This window comes from Balaenoptera acutorostrata, chromosome 3 (assembly GCF_949987535.1).
Source record: "Balaenoptera acutorostrata chromosome 3, mBalAcu1.1, whole genome shotgun sequence".
In the NCBI taxonomy this organism is placed as follows: Eukaryota; Metazoa; Chordata; class Mammalia; order Artiodactyla; family Balaenopteridae; genus Balaenoptera; species Balaenoptera acutorostrata.
In genome coordinates this window covers 60,385,474-60,411,025 of record NC_080066.1, presented here as the reverse complement: position 1 = coordinate 60,411,025, position 25,552 = coordinate 60,385,474, and positions in this window count along the sequence as shown.

Below are 25,552 nucleotides of genomic sequence, written 5' to 3'. Positions count from 1 at the left end.
AGGGCCCTGCTCTTCAGAGATCCCCTGTCCTGGGTCCAGCTGAGCACCCAGCATGGGAGGAGACGGGAGGGAGTTGAGCCAGGTCACCCAGCATTCAGCCTGGGCTGCCCTGTATCTCCACTGCCAAGATCAAGGAGTGGGATGCCCACTCAACGGGGCCCTGAACTTGGTGGTGGGGGGGACCCCAAACAAGTAACTACAATATATCCCTGGGGTTCAGACCCACATATCCTGCTGGTAATTGCCTGGATGGCCCACTGCCTCCTCAAACTTACCTTGTCCAAATACGGACTCGTCACCTTGCTCCTGCCTGCTGCTCCCCGTCTCCTGTATCCAGCTCCCCACACCCCCAAAACTTCCTAGCCAGCTGTTTGGGCATCATCCTAGACCACCACCACTCCGCTCTCATCTGTCAAGGTCATTGCTTACCAAGACCGATTCATTCTAACATCACAACATCTTTTGATTCTTCCCTCCTATGCTTCCCCATCCCCTCTCCCTGAACTGGTCTTTCTGGCTCCAGTCTCACCTCCTTCAGTCTTCTCTTGGTGGGGTCACCAGATCTGGGCTTCCAGCACACAGATCATAGCCTGTTCTTCACCTCCTCAAAAATCTTCAATAGCTCCCCATTGCCTACAGAATAAAGTCCATATTCTTTACCAGGTAGCCGAGGCCCATGACTTGTCATTTTATCCTCATTCACAATAAATGAGGAGCCCTATTCCCTGAACCAGATGATTTCCTGCCTTCGCCTGGCTGCTCTGGACACCGGGCTTGCCATCCCCTAACTCTTCCCCTCCCCCCCCCGAAGTCCTACTATTTTCCAGGCTCAATGCTGCCTCCTTCAGGGCACCTCTCTGGGAAGTGAGTGGGTAATTGTTTCCTCCTTTTGCTGCTGCCCTTTGCTGGTGTCTCTATTTCAAAATGTTTTTCATTTTGCCCAGGGCAGTGAGGAGGAAAGTGGCCGGCCAACAGATAGTAAGCATTTGTGTTTGTACCAGGCACTGGTCAGGCGAATTTACATTTAATCTGAACAGCCAGGGGAGGTGGTTTCATCCCCATTTCACAGTCAGGAACCTGCAGCTCAGAAAGGAGATGTGATCTGCCCAAGGATGTGAGAGCAGGTTCCATTCTGCATCTTCTAACTCCGAATCCGATGCCAATTCTCCTCCACCTCCCCTGTGCAAGGCAGCCCTGGGGTGGGTGAACCCTCTAGAAACACATCTGTTCTCTGTTTTACTTAAAGGGCCCTTGAGTCCGAAGCCAGCTGGCAGAACACACGCCTGTGATCACTAATTCAAATTTGCCCTCCCTCCCAGTCCCTGCCCTCCTGATGCCCCTCGTGAGTCAGGGTCTCAGGCCCAGGAGTGAGCAGGTCTGCATAATTTCCTGAATGTCACCAAACATGTCTATCACTCTCAGAGCTTCCCAAACGCCATCCTGGGTGCACCCAGGGAGGCTCTGAGCCATATGGCCAAGGAGCCCCACTGTGAAATCCCATTACCACTTTCTGCTAATTGGCTTCAAAGCATGAATGGAAAGTACACCATCCCGATGGGCCCTGAGAGCTTCCTCATTGCTCCCTCCCCATCGGGAACTCAGCTCTTTCTAAATGTCTTCCCTCTCTCCCTCCCATGGCCTAGGCCGCCTTGGTGAGGCAGAAGGATGGCTCAGTGAAACATTTATATTCAGACACATGGATACTTGTGACAGGAGCAAGTTTGGAAACACTAACCCAAGCTTTTCTCTCTTTCCTGTCCTTCCCCCTCATCCTAGCTGGGAGCCAGCTCTGGACCCCACTGCCTGTCGGGGGAGGATATGGTAGGGTGGAGGGAGGAAGGGAAGGACAGAGGGAGGATGCCCAGCCCTCTTGCACAGCATTTCCTGCCACCACCATCAGCAGAGGGAACCGCTCCCTGGTGGGTCTAGGACCATCCTGGGCCACAGAACAGAAATGATGGACAGAAAAGATGGACATCTCAGCAGTGATCTGGGTGGAAGGATGACTGAGGACGAGATGTCTCCCCACATCCCAAACCCCCTGACTTTATATAAGACCACAGGACAGAGGCACAGCTGACTGCCCAAGAAAGGGAATGTTGAGTTTTAGAAAATCAAATGTTGCATTTAAGAAGATAAAGGCCAGTGATACTTCTTGTGCACCTGAGTTCTGGATTGGGATGCAACGTCCTACGGAGGGAGTGCATACTAGGGTTGGGGTCCTGTGTTAAGCACTTTGCATCCATTCTCTCTAGCCTCCCCAGCAGCCCCCAAGTGACAGATGGGTCAGAGGCCACAGGGAGGCCATGGGGAAGAAGGAGAAGCAGGTACCTAGAGTTTGAGACTGGGCTGGGAACCAGGTCAAGGATCCACGTCTCCCTCCCTCTGAGGGCTGGGCTCTCCAAGAGGCTGCCACAGGCCTAAGGGAGAGCTAGAGGAATGGACGCGGAGTCATAGACCCTCCCAGGGTCACTGCAGAATTGCAAGAACCTTCCCTATGGAGGGACTTTTCTACCAAGTGCTTCTACCCCACTGGGTCTGGTAGCACTTTCCGTGGCTGGAATGCTGTGATTGTCCCAGTGGCCTAAGATGATGATGTCCACTTCCCACAGGGCGTGAGGGAGACTGGGAGAGGATGCAGGAGCCTAGCCAGTGGGGAGCCCAGGGGAGAATGAGGGCTGGGGAGGGGTGAGAGAAGGGCCTCTGATCATGGCCAACTGCCTCAGCTGACAGGTCACGACCCAACTTCGAATATTATCCTCTGAATGGGGCCACCCATTCAGGAGACCCCAGGGCTGGGGAGACAGAGCTGCAGTCCAAAGAAGTGGTTTCTGAGGCACCTCCCTCTGCAGAAGGGCTTACCAGGTGTTCAAGGCAACCCACAAAGCAGGAAAACCAACATTTAGCTAATGGAACACTGACAAAACCTGCTGAAGATGTCTAGCCCTGAGTAATTCAAATGGAGCTAGGCCAATGCATTATTTTAAAAAAAGAAAAGACATGAATCTGACTGCCAAAGTGCTGAAGTGTAACACAAATCGTTAGTCGTGGTTTCATGGGGACACGGAGGAGGGGTTTATGCGACACATCACAAGACAAAAGAACCCCAAATCTCTAAACACTTCTCACCACAAGCCTGGTCCTTCCAGTTGTTCCCCAAACCTCTGTTCCTCTTTTCTCCTGCTCACCCCAAACTGAAGCTATGCCCTGTCTTCCTTTACCCTGCCCTCCCCTTCCTGGAGGGTTACCCAGATTTCCCAGATTTCCCAGAGCCTCCTCCCCTCCCCTCCAGGGGCTTCTCCATCTTTCCTCAGATGGATCAATCTGGCCTCTCTTACCTTGTCCCACTCTGCACCTCAACCTTTCTCCCTTCACAACATAAGAGACACAATAACTTCCGGGAAGCCAAGAGCCCACGAACAAGGAATACTTCCTTTAGAGAAAGGGCAGGAGAGGTGACTACAAGTCCTTTGTTGTAATTTTCTTCCCTGACATACCTGTTTACATGGGAACTGGAAAGATCTTTCCAGCCCACCGGAAAGATCCCAGGACCAGCTCCCATGAGCGCTGGAGCAAGCAGGGCCCAGGAGCCTTTGATGAGGACCCTCCCATCCCACTCCTTAGCCACTCCCACCCTGACGTCGGGTGCTCCCCCAGCCCCCTCAAGCCTCCCCGCCACCCTGCCCTGCCCTGTCCTGTCCTGCCTCAGCCTGCCCAGGGAGGCCAGTGCTTGAGGCCCCCAGGAGACTCACCCCTTCAGACGGGGCCCAGTTAGTCCAACCTTCAGAGTGCGGCTGGGATTTGGGGCCAGCTAGGAAGCTGATGTGCACAGGGCAGGCTCAGGGCCAAGTGGTGGGCCAGGCGGGCCTGGTCTGGAGCCCTCAGCAGTGCCCCTTCCCCCCTCCTGACTTCCTCTGAGCATCCAGCTCCCAGATTCTCTCTCACGCAGCCAGAGCAGTGGACTTCCACTGCTGCACCAGCAGCTCAGAGCTGCAGAGGGCCCTGGAGAACATTAGCCGAGTCCAAATCTGGTGACTCAAGATGGGGATGTTGAGGCCCAGAGAGAGTCAGGGACCCTCTCAAGGTCACAGAGCTCTGACAGAAGGAGCTAGAACCGAGGTCTCCTGGCTTCCCCATTAGTGCTTCCGGCACAACACAATTTCTAAACTATGGAGTGGGGTGGAGGGCGAGTGTTGTAGAAGTGAATGAAATTAAAAATGCAAATTGTGGGTCCTCTCGTGGTTATTTGCATTTTAAGTGGGATACAAAGATCAAAACATCTTCTTGACTTAAAGCAAATCTATGCAACAGAAAGCAGACAGTGGTAGCCAGTGCCTGAGGGTGAGGAATGAGGAGGGATGCTTTCAGTGGCGTGTGGTTTCCAAAAGTCCGAGAACTAGGTAGTGGTGATGGTTGCAAGACCCTGTGAATGTACTTAATGCCACTGAATTGTACACTTTAAAATGGCTGAAGTGGTTGATTTTATATTATGTGTATTTTACTACATCAGTCTTCTGTATGCATGGGTTCCGTCCAAATCCACAGATTCGACCAACCACAGATTGAAAATATTTGAAAAGAAAAATTCCAGGAAGTTCCCAAAAGCAAAACTTGAATTTACACCAGCAACTATTTACATACCATTCACATTGTATTGACAACTATTACATGGCATTTACACCGTATTAGGTATTTTAAGGAATCTAGAGATGATTTCAAGTATACGGAAGGATGTGCGTAGGTTATGTGCAAATACTGCACCACTTTATATGAGGGACTTGAGCATCCGAGGATTTTGGTATCTGCAGGGGGTACTGGAACCAATCCCCCATGGATGCCAAGGGACGACTGTACAATTTTTTAAAATCTGCTTGACTCTATAAGTAAAACCTGTCGTGAGGAAATGCCAGGAGTTTGTTTTGCTTCGTCTCGTCTCTCCTCCTTCCCTCCCTCACCAGACGTGTGCTGGGAGCCTTGCCAAGCTAAGGGAGCCCTCCACACCGTGTACAGAAAGACCAAGAATCTATTCAAGGATAATGCTAAGAAACAAAACAAAACATAATAAAATGATAGAAGAAGCTGTTCCTGACAAAGCATCCAGGAAGAGGAGAGAGCACAGGTTAAACCAGGGGAGGGGCCTGTGAGCCCCTGACGGCCCGTTACTCACCTGGGCACTCCTGGCTCAGCGCAGAAGCTTTCTCCCAGCTCTGAGGGCAGTGGCAGCTGTGGAGCAGTCTGGGGGGCCCCAGGCCACCATCCCCCCACTCTGCCGCTCACCACTGTACTTCCCAGCCACACCCCTTCCTCATCACCAGCTCCCACCCTGCCCTCCAGGAAAGCACTGCTTCCAGCCAACTCCCCCTTCCTCCCCCAGCCCACTGGCTATATTCTTCTTACTTCTCTTATTAGGAAAACACCAGGGCCATGAAGATTTGTACACATTTATCTGCTTTTGTAAAGGTTTACATAGCAGAGAATTCCCCACAGGTTTACATTCTCATTTAAATGGTAAATCTGTGTGTGTGTGTGTATATGTAAGGAGTGGGGGGGCATTTCCGTTTTAATCCCTTCCCTGAACCCCCCACGGTGCCCAGACCATGTCCTGCGCACAATCAATCATCTGGCAGGAGGCTGGTGCTCAGCCTGGTGTGGGGCTCTGCCCCTCTACCCCATGGTGCTGGGGGCTGGCGGTGCTCCCTGCGGGTGGGAGGGGTCCCCAGGGCAGACAGAGGCCTCTGGTCACCTCCAGAGCTGACCTCAGGGAAGCTCTGCAAACACCCCATCGAAAGGACTCCATTAGAGCTCATTTTCCCCAACACCATCTGGGGAGATGAGGACGTACGGTGAGAGGTTTAATTCTTCCAGTTACATTAGTCATCAGCTCTGGAGGTCTGAGCCCTGAAGTCCTGGGCAGTGCAGGGACAGGGAGGCAGGGGTCCACTTCACCCCAGAGGCTGCTATGTGCCTCGTCAAGGCCTGGACTCAGAGGAATTGACCACCCACCCGCCTCTGGGAGGCGGATATTTCTCCCAGAGACTCAGAGATACATACAGTGCCAAGCAGGGAGGTGGGATGAGTGGGGGTCTGAGGCCCAGAGAGGGGAAGGAACGGGCCAAGTCCTCCACAGTGAAGAGGGCACCTCATCTCCTCCAGTGCCCGGCCCCAGAAGGCCCTCAGGGCAGTTCTGAGCCACTGCCCCTCCACTTCCCTAAGTGTAGCTAGTGGGTCACCTGTCATGGTCAAGGGATTCTGCAGCCAGCAACACTTAGCTCCGGAGGTGTATTAGTTTCCTGTCGCTGCTGTAACACATTACCACCGAGTGGCTCAAAACAACAGAAATTTACTCACAGTTCTGGAGTCTAAAATCAAGGTGTCAGCAGGGCCACGTTCCCTCCTATGAGATAATAGAAAAAATATGTATTGGTCTCTGTTTCCAGCTCCTGAAACTGTTGTAATTTCTCAAGTGATAAGTGCACTAGGGGCATCTTTCATTCCAGTATTTGGTCTCTGGCCTTGGTTCCTGACACAGAGCTCCTGAAACCCTTGTAATTTCCTGGGTGATAGGAGCCTCTTTGTTGTAATGAGGCAACTCTAGGTGGGCTCCTGGATGGCTCCCTGATGGGGGCTGATCACCAGAAAGAACAAGCCTCAATCAGAAGCTTGGAAATTCCAGCCCCCGCCCCCCATTCTCTTGAGAAAGGAGAAGGGCTGGGAATGGAGTTCGTGACTCATCGTGCCCATGTGATGAAGCCTCCTTACACGTCCGCCAACGTGTGGGGTTTGGAGAGCTTCTGGCTTGGTGAACACATGGAGGTGCCGGGAGAGTGGCGCCCAGAGAGGGCATGGGTGGTCTGCGCCCCTTCTCACATACCCTGCCCTGTGCACCCATGTACCAGGAGGGGGATGCCCACAGCTGTACGGGGACAGAAGTTCCTGTGCTCAGGACCCAGACATCGCGCTGTGAATCTCTTCACGTGGCCGTTCATCTGTTTCCTTTACCGTATCTTTTAATAAACTGGTAAAGGTACTCAAGTACTTCCTGAGTTCTGTGAGCCACTCTAGCAAATCATCAAATCCAGTGGGGAGGAGGTCACGAAGACCTCTGACTTGTAGCCAAGTTGGACAGTAGTTGTGGGTAACCTGGGGACCTACTGTTCGCGAGTGGCACCTGAAGTGGGGTGGGAGAGATCTCATGGGACCGAGGCCTTAAGCCATGGGAACTGAGTTAAACTGTAGGACACCCAGCTGGTGTCGCAAAGAATTGCTTTGGTGTGGGAAAAACTGCCACACATTTGGTGACCAGAAATGTTCTTCATTTTTTTTTTTTTGGCCACTTAGCTTTTTAAATTCTCTTTTTAAATACTGTAGCATGAAAATAAATATGCTTTCTTATCTATCAGACAAGGTTGGTTCCCTCTCTCCTGGGTTCTGTGTGAAGGTAAAGGAGACACACAGGAAAGAAAGACACAGGTGGAAGAAAGACTGAATTCCTTCCTAATACATCTCCGAAGGGGCTCCAGTTTCTGGTAGCTCCAGGCCTTCCTTGGCTCGTGGCTGCATCTCTCCAAACTCAGCCTCTTCCTCACACCATCTTCTCTGTGTCTGTTCTTCTTCTGTTTTGTTTTTAATATATTTATTTATTTATTTTTATTTGGTTGTGCTGGGTCTTAGTTGTGGCATGCGAACTCCTTAGTTGTGGCATGCGAACTCTTAGTCGCAGCATGCATGTAGGATCTAGTTCCCTTGCCAGGGATAGAACCCGGGCCCCCTGCATTGGGAGCACAGAGTCTTATTCACTGCACCACCAGGGAAGTCCCTCCTCTTCTGTTTCTTATTAGGACATTCAACATTGGATTTAGGGCCCACCCAGATAATCTAGGATGATCTCATCCAGAGATCCTTAATTACTTATACAAAGATACTCCACCCCCCTTTTCCAAATAAGGTCACATTCTCAGGTTCTGGCAGGTAGGAAGTGGACCTATCTTTTTGGGAGCCACCATTCAACCCACTTCATATGTCACTGGGTTGCCCCACTCCCCCACACTGCCAATCAGACCCTGTTGTTTATTATTGGGGGTAATGAAAGCAACAGTAATACTAATAGATAACATTCATCAGAGGCACTTACTAAGTGCCAGGCACCACGATAAGCCCTAAACATGTATTAACTCATTTAATTGTCACTCCAATACTTTGAGGCGGATCCTGTTATCTCCAGATTACAGATGAGAAGACTGAGGGTCAGAAAGGAGCGTATTGTTGGTAACAGGTTGATACAGAACTCAACCCCCAGACTCCCTGAGGCCAGAGCAGACTTAGAAATGCATGAGAGACAGAGTAGTTGTCCCCCAGGGCTGGAGAGCATGAGGACCCCAGGGAGGTGATGGAGGGGCTCTGGTGGGCACCGCTCTGCCCTTCCAGCCATGTTACCTGAGGCAGGGCCCTGGCCATCTCTGAGCCTCTGTCGAGTGAGGTGTGGAGTGGACTCTTCCTGGCTCAGCTAGCCATGGCTCGAGGACACTGGTCTTAACCCTGGATGCACAATAAGGTCCCCTGGGAGCTTTTAAAAATCCTGATGTCCAGGCCACACTCCAGTCAACTAAAGCAGAGTCTCTGGGGGTAGGATCCAGGCCTGGGTGGCTTTTAAAGTTCCCCAGGTGATTCCACTGTGCAGCCCAGACTGAGAACCACTGCCCCAGTCTGTCCTTTCTCTCCCTGGTTCACCAAGTCCAGGAGGGAAGCTGAGGCTCCCTGTCCCCCAGCTGACTCACCTGATTGGGTACAGATGAGGGAAACCTGGGGGCAACAGTAGGGAGGGGGTGGGGGGAGAACAGGAAATGGGTCCTTCAGGAGGGGGATGGACACTGCCGGACCCCTGATGTGAGCAGTCTCTGCAGGCCTTCTGGGCCTAGTCTCAGGAAGGAGTGGCCTAAAGCAGGGGTCCCCAATACCTGGGCCGCGGACCGGTACCGGTCCACAGCCTGTTAGGAACCAGGCAGCACAGCAGGAGGTGAGCAGTGGGCGAGCGAGCAAAGCTTCATCTGCCGCTCCCCATCGCTCCCCATCGCTCCCCATCTCTCCCCATCGCTCCCCATCTCTCCCCATCGCTCCCCATCGCTCCCCATCACTCCCCATCCCTCCCCATCGCTCCCCATCTCTCCCCATCGCTCCCCATCGCTCCCCATCACTCCCCATCGCTCCCCATCGCTCCCCATTGCTCCCCATCTCTCCCCATTGCTCCCCATCGCTCCCCATCTCCCACATTACCGCCTGAACCACCCCCCCTCACCCCGCTCCGTGGAAAAATTGTCTTCCACGAAACCGGTCCCTGGTGCCAAAAAGGCTGGGGACTGCTGGCCTAAAGGGCTCGTGCCTGGCACGTTTGAAGTATCAGAGAGCAGGGCAGGATCCAGGGACGCCACTGTGTGACCTCTGGGACGAAGGGCTGGCAGGAAACAGATGAAGGATTAATGCCAAACAGGACCAGCTCTGGGGAGACCTGATCAATCAGGACCACAGGGGCGCCCGTGGAGGCCTTGCCCTGGCCTGTCTACCACAGCTCTGGCAGCTGAGTGGTGCGCTGACACCCAGGAAGAGGCTGCTGAGGGGAAACTGGGTCAGGACTGCAGAGGAGGTTGATCAGCCAAAGGCTGGAATTCCATGTCTGGCGTTGGAGAAAGCAACCGAGAAGAAGCAGGGACAAATATCCACAGTTCCCTCTTTCCTAACACCTAGGAGATGTTGGCCCTCTCTGACTGTTTAAGAACTGGGTTTTAAGCCCAGGTTAGGAACTCTTCTTGATTAAAAAAAAAAAAAAAGGCTCTTATGTTGCTTGTCACTAATAGGTAATAAAATTCCAACATAAAAAGAAAGGTACTGCTTGTCTTCCTGCCTTAGGGCCTTTCCTCAATTTGTCCCCTCAAGAACATACTAGACCTTTCCACTTCCCATCCTTCTGGACCTAAATCTCACCTCCCCCAGAGAATCCTCTCCATCTATGTCAGCCCTCCCCTAGTCTCTCTGACAGTCCTCCACCTTTCTGAGGGTCTGTCTGTCTGCCTCCTTCTGGCTCTATGTGTCTAACTCTCATGGGCCCTCTCTCTCTTCGTCTCTTTCTCTGTCTCTGTCGCTCTCCTGTGTATATGTGCCTTAGTTTCCCCTCTCCCCCTTAATGCTCATTTGGGGCAGACACTATTTTGTAGTGAAATTTTGGCTTCAGTCTCTTCTCTCAATTTCTCTTCCTATCTCTTTCAGTTTCCCTCTCTAAGTCTGTCTGCCTGTATCTCTTTCTCACTGTCTTGCTCTGTCTAAATGTCTCTCTCTGTCTGTTCTCCCTCTGCTGTTTCTTTTTATCCCTTTTTCTCTTTCTCTGTTTCTCTCTCTTGGCCTCACTCTCTATCTCACCGTATTTTTATCTCCTATTGTCTCCCTTTCTCTGTTTCAGTCCCTCTCCCATTCTGAGTTTCCTGACTCTTTCTGTTCTTCCTAATAGATAATAACAGCCATAGAGTCACGAGTTAGTTCTGGAGACACACACACGTGCACGCACGCACACACACACACACACACACACATACACACACTCAAATCCACTCTTACAGTAGCTGATACCTATGTGGAGACCAGAGGCCTGGACCTCTGGATGCCCAAGCTGGGCTTTTTCCCTGACACTAAACCACCGCCTTATCACTGGCTGTCAGGATTGGTGGTGCCCAGTTCCTGGCAGAGGTCAGGTGCCCGGCACAGGGCCCACCCCACACAGGGCCCTGCCCTCCCATCCGGAGTCATGGCTCTCCAGGCCCACAATTCAGGCCTTGCAAGTCTTGTGTCTGGGAAGCCAGATTGAATTAGCTGTGGGCCCATCTGGCCAGCCCTTACCCTAATACCGCCTGGCAGCTCATGCTTCAATGCCAACCCCAGCCCCATGGCCTCACGGCCAGAAATCCAATTTGCCACAGCTTAATTGAGCCCTGGACTCCCGGGGGCATTGGCCCTCAGACCCTCCTGCCCAGCCAGCAGCAGATTTCCTGGTGATTAGGAGAAGGAGGAAAAAATGGCAGGAGCCAAGTTCATCTCAATTACCCTCATTTTCTCCCTGGAGCAGCACACGCTCCTTGCTAAGTGCGGCTTTGCGTCAGCTGCGGTGGACGCTGATAAGTACTAAGTATCTGGAGCGCTTGGGGCGCCCCAGACACCTTGCGTTTATCTGCTGACTGTTCAGGGAGCAGACGGTGCCCCCCAGCATTTAGTCCCATTTTACAGAGTCTGGAGAAGACGCTCAGAGATGCCATCAAAGCCAAGCTGCCACAGACCTGGGTCTCCCACAGTCCCGGTCCCTGGCTCCTGTCTACTTCTGGTGGAATCAAAGTCTGGGCTCCAACAAGGTTTTATGACTCTGATGAGAATCACCCCTCTGGCTCCACACTGCCCACCCCCCATCCTCCTGGAAGCTCAGCTAGAACAGCCACCTCTACCGAGATGGTGGCCTGATAGCTGCGGCCTCCTGCTGAGGGCCAGCTCAGTAGGAGGCAGTCACCTTTCTTACACGTGGAGGTGCTAGGTCCAGACTGTGTCTAGAGCTGCACCCTGTCCAGACTCAAAAAGACACCAGCATCAGTCCTTAGGGATGATTAAGTCCAACACTGAGACCCAGAGACCGGAGGATACTTGTTCAAGGTCACACGCCAATCAGTGCCGAGGCTGGAGCAGCATTACAGTCGTATAAACCTCAGTCCGGGGGCCTGTTCTCCATCTGACTGGGGAAATGGACACTCCTGGCTGGGTCCCCCCACCCCTGCCCCCGCCCCCCACTGAGCACACTCACTCACCAATCTCTGGGAGGTGGGCTCCAAGCAGGGACAGCTACTGTGTCAGACTGAGTCCACATATCCAGGCACTTGGCTGGATTCATGAATCCACGAGCTAAAAGGAACTTCCACATGCAGCTGTAGAGCTGCAACTTCCACACAGGTGCTCGCCGTCCGCCAGGACCGCCCACCAGGACCGCCCACCCTGCTCCTGGCACAATGGCAAACACGAGGACCCTGAATCAGGAGTTGGAGAGAGAGTTCCCAAAGTGCTGCTTGACCTCAAGCCGCAAGGAGAGAGGGAGATGCCCTTAGGGCTGCAGCACAAGGGCCCGAGTTCCAGGGTCATCTGGATCCTCCAGGGGGTCCTCAGAGCTCCCCTGCCTCCTTCCAGCCCCCAGAACTGCCCTGCTGGGAGTGGAGCAGATGACTGTCCCGGGCCCTGCACCCTGGGGGTGGGGAGGCTTCGGAGGCTCAGGGAATCAGCCTGAGGGAAAAGGGGCTCTGTCAGGAGCTGGGTGGGGACCTGGAAACAGCCTCAGGACAGGAGAAGGAGATGGCTGACTCTTCTTACCATAGCCGTCACCGGATTTCTTCCCATTGTGAGCACCGGTGAGAGGCTGAAGGATTGTAATGAAATCTGTCCTGTGTTTGAACTTGCCAGGACTGGATCTGGCTGCCCTTGGTTTTGACAAGGGGCCAGGAAGCCTCAGATCATCAGCATCAGGTGGGCCTGGTTGGAGAATCCTCCCCACCCATAGCTGGTCTCCTGACAGCCTCCTCTGAGAGGCCCCAGGGCTACCTGTCCTGCCCACAGGAAGGAAGGCAGGCCCGGGTAGCTGTGAGTCCCTGGCCCCTCATCTCACTTCCCAGGGTGTGGACCCCAGCACAACAGACCCAAAGCCAAGCACCCTATCTGTGGCACCTCTGTGGCGAAAGTGCCACTTGGATCCACCCCACCCCACTGCCTCAGTCCTCTACTGCACTTATGTAGGTCAGGGGGGTTCATATTGGGCCTCAGAACCCTAAAGGTTCCCCTAGATCAGCACTTCACAAACTCTTTGGTCTTGGGGCCCCTTTGCATTTTTAAAAATTACTACGGATTCCAGGAGCCTCTGTCTCTATGAGTTACACCTTTTGATATTTACCATGTTAGAAATTAAAACTGAGAAATGTTTTAAAATATTTCTTAACTTATTTTAAAATAACAATAAGCCATTACATATGAACAGAAAACATATTTTTATGTAAAATAAACATATTTTCCAAAGTAAAAAAAAGTTTAGTGAGAAGAGTTGCACTGTTTCCACTTTGCAAGCCTCTTTGATGTCTGGCTTTAATAGAAGACACCTGGGTTCTCATAGCTGCTTCTGCGTTCAATCTATTGCAATGTGGTGTTTCAGCTAAAGTGTATGAAGAAAAGATGACCTCACAGAGATGTGTAGTAGGAGAGGAATGTCTTAAGATTCTTCTCAGATAGTTATGGATATTCTTCTTAAACATTACACTAAAAATCAACAAGTTGTAGCTTTTTAAAGGTTAGTTGCAACATGGAATCTGAAACCATATCACTGAAAATTTGGTACTCTGTTACATTAAAATCCATTGGTTTATCTGGACTTTGAATGAATCTTTTACTGGGCATGATTTTGTAACATTGTGCATTGGTCATTTGGAAAACATTGGTTCCCTGAGTTATGGGGAGGTCTTTCAAACGTTGAAACATTTTATTATACAATATTTAAAAAAACCACATTTGTTAATATTAGTACAGAGCTCATCAGAAAAGCCTTCAAGCGTCGGAAAGATGTTAAGCTTATGGCCATGGATACAGGTTTTCTAAAATTCCCATTTCTACTTGAAAAGCTCAAATTGTATCATTACCAACAAGGACTGTCATTTTCCTTGAAATGAAAAGGGACTTCCCTGGTGGTCGAGTGGTTAGGACTCTGTGCTTCCAATGCAGGGGGTGCAGGTTCGATCCCTGGTCGGGAAACTAGGATCCCGCATACCAGGTGGTGCGGTCAAAAAAAAAAATTACAAGCTTACTTCCTTAGTTTTTGAAAAAAATACCAGCCACAGACCCAAGTCTGAATCTAGAATTTGTCAGTCAGCGGTTCTTTCAAGCAAAAATGGTGTTTCACGAAAAATGCAGCTAGTTCAGCTCGCAACTCAGATGATTGCACAAATGTTTTTTCTCGAGACATTCATCATATTTTGGAATGAAGCCGAAGTGCTTTGTGTGTACTTCCCATTTCTTCACATGGATTATTAAAAAAGATGTGGACTCAGGAGCTGGGACTTAACAAAATTACTCTTTTTTTCTTCAGCAAGGACAATTGTAAGTGAAACTGGATTTCATTTGCTTTGAGTGCATGACGATGAAGAATATAATGTCCACCAGGACAATTCGGTGCCACTGTGCTGGTAGGGCACAGCAGTTTTACTCCTGAAAGGAAAAACTCTCCATTTTCCTTCTCTACACTTACTACCTCTGGCCACCAAAATATGCGGGGAGTTTTCTCACACCAAGCAGTTCTCAGACAGCAGCTGGGTGTCCTACTTCAACTCAGTTCTGGCATCTTCTACCTGGGGGTAGTGTCAGATCCCACAGGCTAAGGGCTCAGTCCCACACGACTGCCCCCACTTCAGACACCCATCACAAGTCCAGCTTGTCGTCTGTGCTTCTGTTGACCCTCTCCGCAGGTTCGATAATTTGCTAGAGCAGCCCACAGAACTCAGGAAAACAGTTTACTTACTAGATCACCAGTTTATTATAAAAGGATACAACTTAGGAACAGCCAGATGGAAGAGATGCATAGAGCAAGGTATGGGGAAAGGGCATGGAGCTTCCATAACCTCTCCAGGTGTGCCACCCTCCCAGCACCTCCATGTGTTCACCAAGCCAAAGCTCTCCGAACCCCATATTTTACGGATTTTTATGGAGCCTTCACTATATAGGCACGATTGATTAAATCATTGGCCATTGGCAATTAACTCCACGCCCCTCCCAGGAGGTTAGGAGGTAGGGATGAAAGTGCCAACCCTTTAATCACATGATTGATTCTCCTGGCAACCAGCCCACCATCTTTAAGAACTTTCCAAATGTCACCGTATTAATATTGATATAAACTCAGGTGTGATTGAAAGGGGTTTGTTGTGAATAACAAAAGATGCTCCTTTAGCCTCTATCCCTCTTATCACTTAGGAAATTATAAGGGTTTCAGGAGCTGTTTGTCAGGAACCATGAATGAAGACCAACATGTCTGTTTCTTATTATAGCACAATATCTCAACCCCCATTGCTTTTGTATTATCAATGCAAAAGGCAACATCATTGCATATTATGAAAATGATTTGGACCTTGTACATCTCCTAAGAAGATTTTGGGGTTTGGGGACCGGAGGTTCATTGACCCCACTTTCATAACCACAGCCCTATAGTGCTGTTTATCAAACCTCAGCGTGCATAAGAATCACCCGGAGAGCTTATTAATACGTAGATTCCTAGGCCTTCTCCTCCAAATTCTGAATCTGTAGGTCTGGGGTGTGGCCTATGCTTCTGCATTTCTAACGAGCTCCCAGGTGATGCTGATTCTGCAGGCCCACAGAGCAAACTTGCAGGAGAAAAACCCAAGAGGACAACAGTAAATATCTTCAGAGGATGTTAGCAAATGTTCCCCCCCCAAAAGCATTTTGTGGCCAAAGACATCTGGGAAACACTAGGTTATTCAAAATAAACAGGTTTCTTTGCCGTAGGACTCGTTAGAACCCTTAATAAGCCAATGTATGTGGGAAATATCCAAGAGGGGGATGGTGTGCGGGGTTCCAAACCTACTTGGCTGTGGGAACATTTTTCAGTGGGGCCCTTACTCACTGTGTCCTTCAAAGCACGCTTCCTGAAACGCTTCTGAAGTGGCTGGTTCGTGCATCACTCCCAGGGGTCTGGGTGGGGGCAGCCCCAGGCCTCTCTTCCTCCTCTCTCTCCCGCCCGGGCCAGCTCCGCTCAGGCCACACGCCTCGTCCATTTCCCAGGAGCGGGCAGTAGGGCCACCCAACTGAAGGGCAGCATGGTACCACACTTGGCACGCGGAGTTTCATGTGTTTTTAATTTCTCACCTATTCCAGACACGGATCACCACGACGCAGGCAGATCTGCTCCATACGCGGCTTGGTGTGTTCTTTAGGGTGTTTTCTTTTTATGTTTCCACACAGATGAGTGCTCTGCAGCTCTCTACAAGGTATGCGTGCACTTCCGGAGATCATAAAGACCATTCTCTGAAAAAGACATGGACTTGGAAGAGGAACCCAAATGGAGGTTCAGGGTTCATGTGGAACAATTCATATGGCTTCTAGGACACAGGAGATCAGGGAGACCCTTCCTCTGGTGATATGACTCCAGGAATCTGGAGCCTTAGGGACGAAGTCCCATCTGAGAGGGGAGGCTGGTGTGTGGGAACACTGCTAACCAGCCTCCCTTGGCCCTGAGTGGGTGGGGCAGGAAGGGAGAAAGACAAGAGGATATAGGACTTGCCAGCCGCCTGGGGACACACATTGCTGCCTCCGTGGTGAATGGCACAGATGAGGCGTCTAGCTGGGAGGGAGCTCAGTGTACAGGGCATATTGTAGAGGACACAGGAGGGACCCAACCCAGCCTGGCAGTCACCAAGGCTTTCTGGATGAGGTGACCCTGGAGTTCCCAAGGAGAGGTAGACAGTGAGGAGATGGGAGTCTGGGGCTGTTACACTAACCGATGTCCCTCCACATGGAAGGAAGCACCAAGAGGGGGCATGAGTGTCCCTCCCCCAACAGATGAATTTGAACCATCTAGGAACAGAAGGGGTGAAAGGGCGTTTGAGGAAGGGGGCCAGCACGGACCAAGGCTGGACGCATCCAGGAGAGCGTGGTTCACCGAGACATTACAGAGAGATGAGGCTGGAGACACAGGCAGAGTCCAGCTGAAAAAAGGCCTTGAATGTCATGCTACGGACTGCGGTTTTGATCCTGCTGACTCTAAAGGTCAACTGAAGAGTTCAAGCAGGGAGGCGTCACGCTCAGACCTGTGCATTTGGACGGTGGCTCTGGCCGTGGCAGTACGTGATGGGGGAGGAGAGGCTGCAGGCGGCAGCGCCATGATGAGCCCCACAGGACAGTGAGGCTGAGTTAGGGCAGTGGCTCTGGGTGTACAGGGGAGAGAGGTCAGGAGCTCCGCAGGTGGAGTCCCAGGTGAGGAGCAGGTGTGAGGAGGCTGGGACCTCACCCAGGTGTAAAGAACCCTGCAGAAGCTGACAACAGATGTGGCGTGTGTGTGTGTGTGTGTGTGTGTGCGTGTGTGCGTGTGCGCACAGTGACAGGGTGTGCAGAGTGTCTTCATGGAGTAGCCTGGTGATTGGGTATTCAGGGGCTCAAAGCCGAGGCTGGCATTGATTCCCCCACCCCGTGATGACTGGAAAAGTGGTTGGTAAGGTCTCAGGACAAGCAGGGATCAGTTCAAGATGGGGACTGGGAAGGCATCCTTATATCCTCTGCTTCATTCAAGTGATGGGTCAGTGAGCAAAAAGTCTAGACCTACCGCAGCAAAGAGGACAGAAGGGGGTTCTGGAAGATGGAAAGGAGGAAGAGACCTTTGGAAGAGGGAGCAGAAGCCCAGAAAATATGCAAAGGGGCTGGAACCAGGGGGGCTCACCCATCTGCCAGCGGAACCTCAGAGCACCTGCGGGTGTGAGGGCAGGTATCACAAAGGGAAGAGTGAGAAGTGGGGCTGGAAGAGGCAGAACCAGTGAAGCTCCCAGTGCGAATACTTCATGCTCCTTCCACCAGGTCATGCAGCCAGGCACCTACCTACCCCAGGGAAGAAAATCAGAGTTTCTTCCCTAAAGACAATTGAATGAGTTCCCTGGTGAGAGTGGGTGCTGCTGGTGTGGTCAGCAGTACTCCTAAGTCCCCCTTACTCCAGCATTTAGGGTCCCCTGGTTAACAGCTGGTTCCGCATTTGTTCACTCTAAGCTCTGCCCATGTGTGTGTATCCCCAGGTCAGCCTGCTTAAATACTAAAAGATGCCAGGTAGTTCCACACATTTTGACAAAAGCTTCCAAAGTGAAGGTGAAAAAACAAAGGAAGTCCTCAGAGAAAATTCAGAGAACAAAAGACAACTTGAAAAAGAAAGAAAATTAGTATCCTAAGGAATACTCAAGAATATGCTGCATCTTAAAAGAAAAAGACAAGATGTTACCAAAAAAGAACAACTATAGAAAAAGAAATAACTTTTTAAAAATTGTGGTAAAATACACATAATATAAAATTTACCATTTTAACCATATCTAAGTGTACAGTGCCATTAAGTACTTTCACATTGTTGCACCACCATCACCACCATCCATCTCCAGAATTTTCTTTACCTTGCAAAATGCAACTCTGCACCTATCAAACACTAAGTCCCCACTCCTCCCTTCCTACCAGCCCCTGGCACCCACTATTCTACTACCTGTCTGTATAAATTTGACTACTCTAGGTACCACGTATAAGTGGAATCATACAGTATTTGTACTTTTGTGAATGGCTTATTTCACTTAACATAATGTCCTCAAAGTTTATCCATGTGACAGCCTGTGTCAGCATTTCCTTCTTTTTTAAGGCTGAAAAAGATTCCATTTTGTGTGTGTATAGCACATCCACTGATGGACACTTGGTTTGTCTCTGCCTTTGGGCTATAGTGATAATGCTGTTATGAACATGGGTGTACAAATATAAAAAATAACTTTTGAAAATTAAAAAAATGCTTGCCATAATAAAACTTTTAATAGGTGGTTTGAAAAACATATTGGTGAACTCTCCAGAACATGGAAAAAAATGTCAAAAAGAAAAATATACAAGAGGAAAGATAATCCTCAGTGAAATAAATTCAAGAAGTTCAACGTCCAACCGATTGGCATTCTGGAAAGAAGACAGAAAAAAAAAAGGGGTGGGGGAAGGGGTGATCAGAGAAATAATAAACAAGAATTTCCCAGAGCCATGGTTGGCCATGTTGAGGCCCTATTATGTGTCATGTACCATGTGGATCCTGGGGCTACAACTGACACAGTCCTGCCACATGGCACTGAAAGTCTTGGGAGAGAGAGACAGAAACCAAGCAGCTACATAAATTGATGTAAAACTGCAACTGGAATACACGTCATAAAGAAGCTACGGAAATGGGGAAGAACTTCTAAGAGAGGGACATCTGAGGTCAGATATAATCAGGCAGGAAAGGGAAGGAGGAGCATTTGGGGCATAGGTGGTGGGAGGCGAGGGGTGGAGCTGACCACGTGGGTCTTTGAGGGCCCAAGAGTAGCAAGAAGCCAGGCCTTAGAAACAAAGCAGGTCTCTAGGGAGACAGGAAACGCTTTCTATTCCTTCTGGACACCAGGACCAAGAAGCAAAGCACAAGTTAAATCTTCAGCAACCACCTGGCCCTCTCTGGTCCTTGGTGGTACATCCAGCTCCACCGGAAGGAGCTAAATCCAGCCCTGCCCTACGTGCCACGAGGGGGCGCTGTGAGGCCCAAACCAGAGAAAGGCTGGGGACTCGTTTGCTCTTTAGAGGAAATCACAGGCACTCTTGTCCTAAAAGCTTGGAGGAGGACTCGGGTGACTGTTGGAGTGAGTTGGAGGAGAGGGGTTTGGACTCGTGGATGCATATTTAGGCAGTTTCTGTTTTCCATGCGTGAGTGCCACTGAGATGCATACACATGAATGCATTCATTTCGTGCATCTGATTATTTCCTTAGGATCAATTTCTAGAAATGGAATTTCTGGTGCAAACACATGGAAAGCTTTAAGGACAGAACAACTGTACCAATGCACAGCCCCAGCAGCAGTATGTGGGAGTCTGTCTGTTCAAACTCTCCCCTGTCTGGGTGTCATTTAAAATATATCTTCTGATCTGTGCCAGTTCAGCTGAGGCAGAAAGAGGTACCTCATGGTTTTAGTAGCATTTCTTTTATTACTATTATCATTGCAGATGGGTTCACATGTTTACTGGTCATTTGTACTTCTCTCTAAATCACATGTATGATATGCTCAGTGCCCATTCCTGTTTGGCTGATGTCTTTTTCCTATTAACTTGTAGTGATATTAATGCTTTGTCAAATACATATTGAATCCTCCCAATTTATCATTTGTTTATTAATTTTGTTTTGATATTTTTGATGTGTGAGACCTTTTCACAGTCACATTTTTCCATCTTTCCTTTATGGTTTCTGCTTTCAGTGTTAAGCTTAGGGTGGCCTCCTCTACACTAACATTATATAAATATTTTCCTCTATTCTATTATCTTTTTGGTATCACTGTTACGTTTAACTCTTTATCTCATTTGGAATTTTTTTTTTTTTTTTTTTAACATCTTTATAGCTACTTTATTTATTTATTTATTTATTTTTGGCTGTGTTGGGTCTTCGGTTCGTGCGAGGGCTTTCTCCAGTTGCGGCAAGTGGGGGCCACTCTTCATCGCGGCGCGGGGACCGCTCTTCATCGCGGTGCGCGGGCCTTTCACTATCGCGGCCCCTCCCGCTGCGGGGCACAGGCTCCCGACGCGCAGGCTCAGTAGTTGTGGCTCACGGGCCCAGCCGCTCCGCGGCATGTGGGATCCTCCCAGACCAGGGCTCGAACCCGTGTCCCCTGCATTAGCAGGCAGACTCTCAACCACTGCGCCACCAGGGAAGCCCTCATTTGGAATTTATGTCAGTATGTGGTTTGAGGAAAAATCAAATCCTTAATTTTCTCAGCCATATTTATTCATTGCCAATGCATTTTGAAATGCCACATTTGTCATATTCTAAATATTTAAAGTATATTTGGGGATTAGTATGGAGTTACCTTTAAAAACTAAACATAGAACTACCACATGACCCAGCAATCCCACTACTGAGCATATACCCTGAGGAAATCATAATTCAAAAAGAGTCATGTACCACAATGTTCATTGCAGCACTATTTACAATAGCCAGGACATGGAAGCAACCTAAGTGTTCATTGACAGATGAATGGATAAAGAAGATGTGGTACATATATACAATAGAATATTACTCAGCCATAAAAAGAAACGAAATTGAGTTATTTGTAGTGAGGTGGTTGGACCTAGAGTCTGTCAAACAGAGTGAAGGAAGTCAGAAAGAGAAAAACAAATATCATATATTAACACATATATGTGGAACCTGAAAAAAAAAATGGTTCTGATGAACCTAGGGACAGGACAGGAATAAAGACACAGATGTAGAGAATGGACTTGAGGACACGGGGAGGGGGAAGGGTAAGCTGGGACGAAGTGATAGAGTAGCATTAACATATATACACTACCAAATGTAGAATAGATAGCTAGTGAGAAGCAGATGCATAGCACAGGGAGAGCTCAGTGCTTTGTGACCACCTACCACCTAAAGGGGTAGGATACAAAGCGTGGGAGGGAGGCGCAAGAAGGAGGGGATATGGGGAATATATGTATACATATAACTGATTCACTTTGTTATACAGCAGAAACTAACACAACATTGTAAAGCAATTATACTCCAATAAAGATGTTAAAAAAAAAAAAAGACACATGCACCTCAATGTTCATTGAAGCACTATTTACAATAGCCAGGACATGGAAACAACCTAAATATCCATCAACAGAGGAATGGATAAAGAAGATGTGGTACATATATACAATGGAGTATTACTCAGCCATAAAAAGGAACGAAATTGGGTCATTTGTAGAGACATGGATGGACCTAGAGACTGTCATACAGAGTGAAGTAAGTCAGAAAGAGAAAAACAAATATCATATATTAACACATATATGTGGAATCTGAAAAAATTGGTATAGACGATCTTATTCACAAAGCAGAAATAGAGACACAGACATAGAGAACAAATGTATGGATACCAAGGGGGAAAGGGGGGGTGGGATGAATTGGGAGATGGGGATTGACATATATATACTACTGATACTATGTATAAGATAGATAACTAATGAGAACCTACAATATACACAGGGAACTCTACTCAATGCTCTGTGGTGACCTAAATGGGAAGGAAATCCAAAAAAGAGGGGATATATGTATACATATAGCTGATTCACTTTGCTGTACAGTAGAAACTAACAACTATACTCCAATAAAAGCAACTATACTCCAATAAAAATTAATTTAAAAAATAAAGTATATTTGGGACTTCTGGGCTTTCTATTATATTACATTTGTATATCTTTTATAAGTATCATAGCCCCATACAATATTCTTTTTTTTTCTTTCTTTCAGTATTTGACTATCTTCTCCCATTTACCAGTGATATTTAGAATGGATTTATTAAGTTCACTACCACTCTCCTCCCCCCAAAGTAATTCCTTTAGGATCCTGCTTGGAACTTATAAATTAACCTGAAGGTAACTTCCCATTCAGAGATACTGTTCTCTGTCTGACTCTGATGCCCCACATTAGAACATGTTGACAATGAACAAGGTCAAAGGTGGTGCATCCAGCAGGCTCCCGGTCTTGCTGGGAAGCTCAGCTTCTCCCTACCCTCTGCCTGCAGGCCTTGAAAGGTCCATTAGGAGGAGGCCATCCTCTGTCTTCATTAACTCCTGTGCCCTGCGGGCCGGGTAGAAGTTCTAGGAAGTAGTAAGGGCCTCTCCTCAGCTATCCCCACAGCCCGCCCGCTCCCTCTAAGTGATGGACTTGTCGGGGAGCAGCTGCAGAGTCACCGCACCCTGGTCCCCACCCCAGCACAGGCACATGGAGTTAGAGCCACAGGGCTGCAGGGAGAGGGAGGGAGCTTACCTGCCAGCACCCTGGGGTCCTAATTGGGGGGTGGACTCCCCTGGGCAGGACAAGAATGCAGATGTCCTGATGCTCAGCTACCTCTATTTATACTACTGATGGGGGAGAAAGAGAGATGAAGAGAGGTTTCTAACCACAATTTACAAGAGTAGAACAGAAAGACAGGAATGAGGAAGAGCTTCTTTCCCTGCAAAGACGCCACACCACAGCTACCCAGACCTCAGCCCCTCCATTTCTCTCCTCTCCACCCACCCCATCCCACTCCCACCTCCACCGCCCTCTATAAAGTGTAGCAGGTGGGCCAGCAGCATCCACTCCACCTGGGAGCTTGTTAGAAATTAGAATCTTGGACCCACTAGGGTCCTGCTGAGTCAGAATCTTCAGTTTAGTGGAATCCCCACGTGATTCGCATGCATGTTAAAGTTTGAGAGCCGCTCTAAGAGACCAAGGGAGGTGTGCTGCCAGGATCCTGAGACTCACCTGAGCTGGAGGGAGCTCTCAGTAACCCCTGAGACGAGGATCCACCCCAGCATCCTCTCTCCTGAGCCAAGCCTGACCTCAGGATCAGCGCCTGGGCCAGGGCTGCAGGATCCCACTGCAGGATCTCCCCAACTCTCATCACCATAACAATGCACACGCCATAATAAAAAATTAGAAGCATAATCAAGGGAAGCAGGAGGAGGGAGCTTTTCATGCTTTTCTTTGGACCCCCATCAGTCATTCTGCTCTCCTTCTTTCAGACTTTCGACATCTTATCTACTGCACTTGACAGTGAGCACTGCAAGAATGCACCCTATATCCGGATGTTCCCAACATCTCTGTTGGGAAAGGAAGGAGAATTCACCATGAAAGTTTTTAGCAGCAAGCAATTTGAAAGTGAAATTTTAGAAATCCCATTTAAAATAGCATCAAAACTTATCAAATACTTAGGAATAAATTTATCAAACCTCTACACTGAAAACCACAAAACATTGCTGAAAGTAAAGATATAAATACATGGAGAAATATGCCAATTTTTGCATTGACAGATACAAATTGCCTAGTATAGCTTCCCCCCAACTTATCTATAAATTCAATGAAACCCCAATCAAAATTCCAGCAGTCACTTTTTTTTTAGAATTCAAAAGTCTGATTTTAAAATGTACATTCATAGGACCTAGAACAGCAAAAGCAACTTTTAAAAAGAAGAACAAAATTACCCTACCTGATTTCAAGACTTCCTTAAAGCTACAGTAATCAAGACTATTTGGTACTGGTAAAAAGATAGACACATAGATAAATGGAACAGAATAGAGCCCAGAAACAGACCCAAACATACACGGCAAATTGATTTTTGACAGAAATACTAAGCAACTCAATTGAAAAAGGAAAGTTTTTTCCAACAATTGTGCTGAAATTACTGGACATCCAGTGGGAAAAAATGAATAATAATACCACATACCATATCCAAAGTTTTACTCAAAGTACAATCAAAGACTAACATGTAAAACCTAAAAATATAAACTTCTAGACCAAAAAAAGGAGAATATCTTTATAAACTTGGGATAGGCAAAGATTTCTTAGATAAAATACAGAAAGCATTTTCTTTGATTAAAAGAAAAATTATATATTGGACTTCATCAAAATAAAAAACTGTTGCTCTATAAGAAAATAAAAAGGCAAGTCATATTCTGGGAAAAAATATTTATAACATATATCAGACAAGACTTACATCCAGAATGTATAAAGAACTCTTACAGAGATTAACCAAGATGGCGGAGTAGAAGGACGTGCTCTCACTCCCTCTTGCGAGAGCACCAGAATCACAACTGGCTGCTGGACAATCATTGACAGGAAGACCCTGGACTTCACCAAGGAGGATACCCCACGTCCAAGGACAGAGGAGAAGCCACAGTGAGACGGTAGGAGGGGCGCAATCAGAGTAAAATCAAATCCCATAACTGCTGGGTGGGTGACTCACAGACTGGCGAACACTTATACCACAGAAGTCCACCCACTGGAGTGAAGTTTCTGAGCCCCACGTCAGGCTTCCCAACCTGGGGGTCCGGCAAAGGGAGGAGGAATTCCTAGAGAATCAGACTTTGAAGTCTAGTGGGAATTGATTGCAGGACTGTGACAGAACTGGGGGAAACAGAGACCCCACTCTTGGAGGGCACACACAAAGTAATGTGTGCATCGGGACCCAGGGGAAGGAGCAGTGACCCTGGGGGAGACTGAACCAGACGTACTTGCTGGTGTTGGGGGGTCTCCTGCAGAGGCGAGTGGTGGCTCTGTTTCACCGTGGGGATAAGGACACTGGCAGCAGAGGTCCTGGGAAGTTCTCCTTGGCGTGAGCCCTCCCAGAGTCTGCCATTAACCCCACCAAAGAGCACCGGTAGGCTCCAGTGTTGGGTTGCCTCAGGCAAAACAACCAACAGGGAGGGAACCCAGCCCCACCCATCAACAGTCAAGTGGATTAAGGTTTTACTGAGCTCTGATCGCCACAGCAACAGGGAGGGAACCCAGCCCCACCCATCAACAGTCAAGTGGATTAAGGTTTTACTGAGCTCTGACCGCCACAGCAACAGTCAGCTCTACCCACCACCAGAGCCTCCCATCAAGCCTCTTAGATAGCCTCAACCACCAGAGGGCAGACAACAGAAGCAAGAAAAACTACAATCCTGCAGCCTGTGGACCAAAAACCACAGTTACAGAAAGAAAGAGAAGATGAAAAGGCAGAGGGCTATGTACCAGATGAAGGAACAAGAAAAAACCCCAGAAAAACAACTAAATGAAGTGGAGATAGGCAACCTTCCAGAAAAAGAATTCAGAATAATGATAGTGAAGATGATCCAGGACCTCGGAATAAGAATGGAGGCAAAGATTGAGAAGATGCAAGAAATGATTAACAAAGACCTAGAAGAATTAAAGAACAAACAAACAGAGATGACCAATACAATAACTGAAATGAAA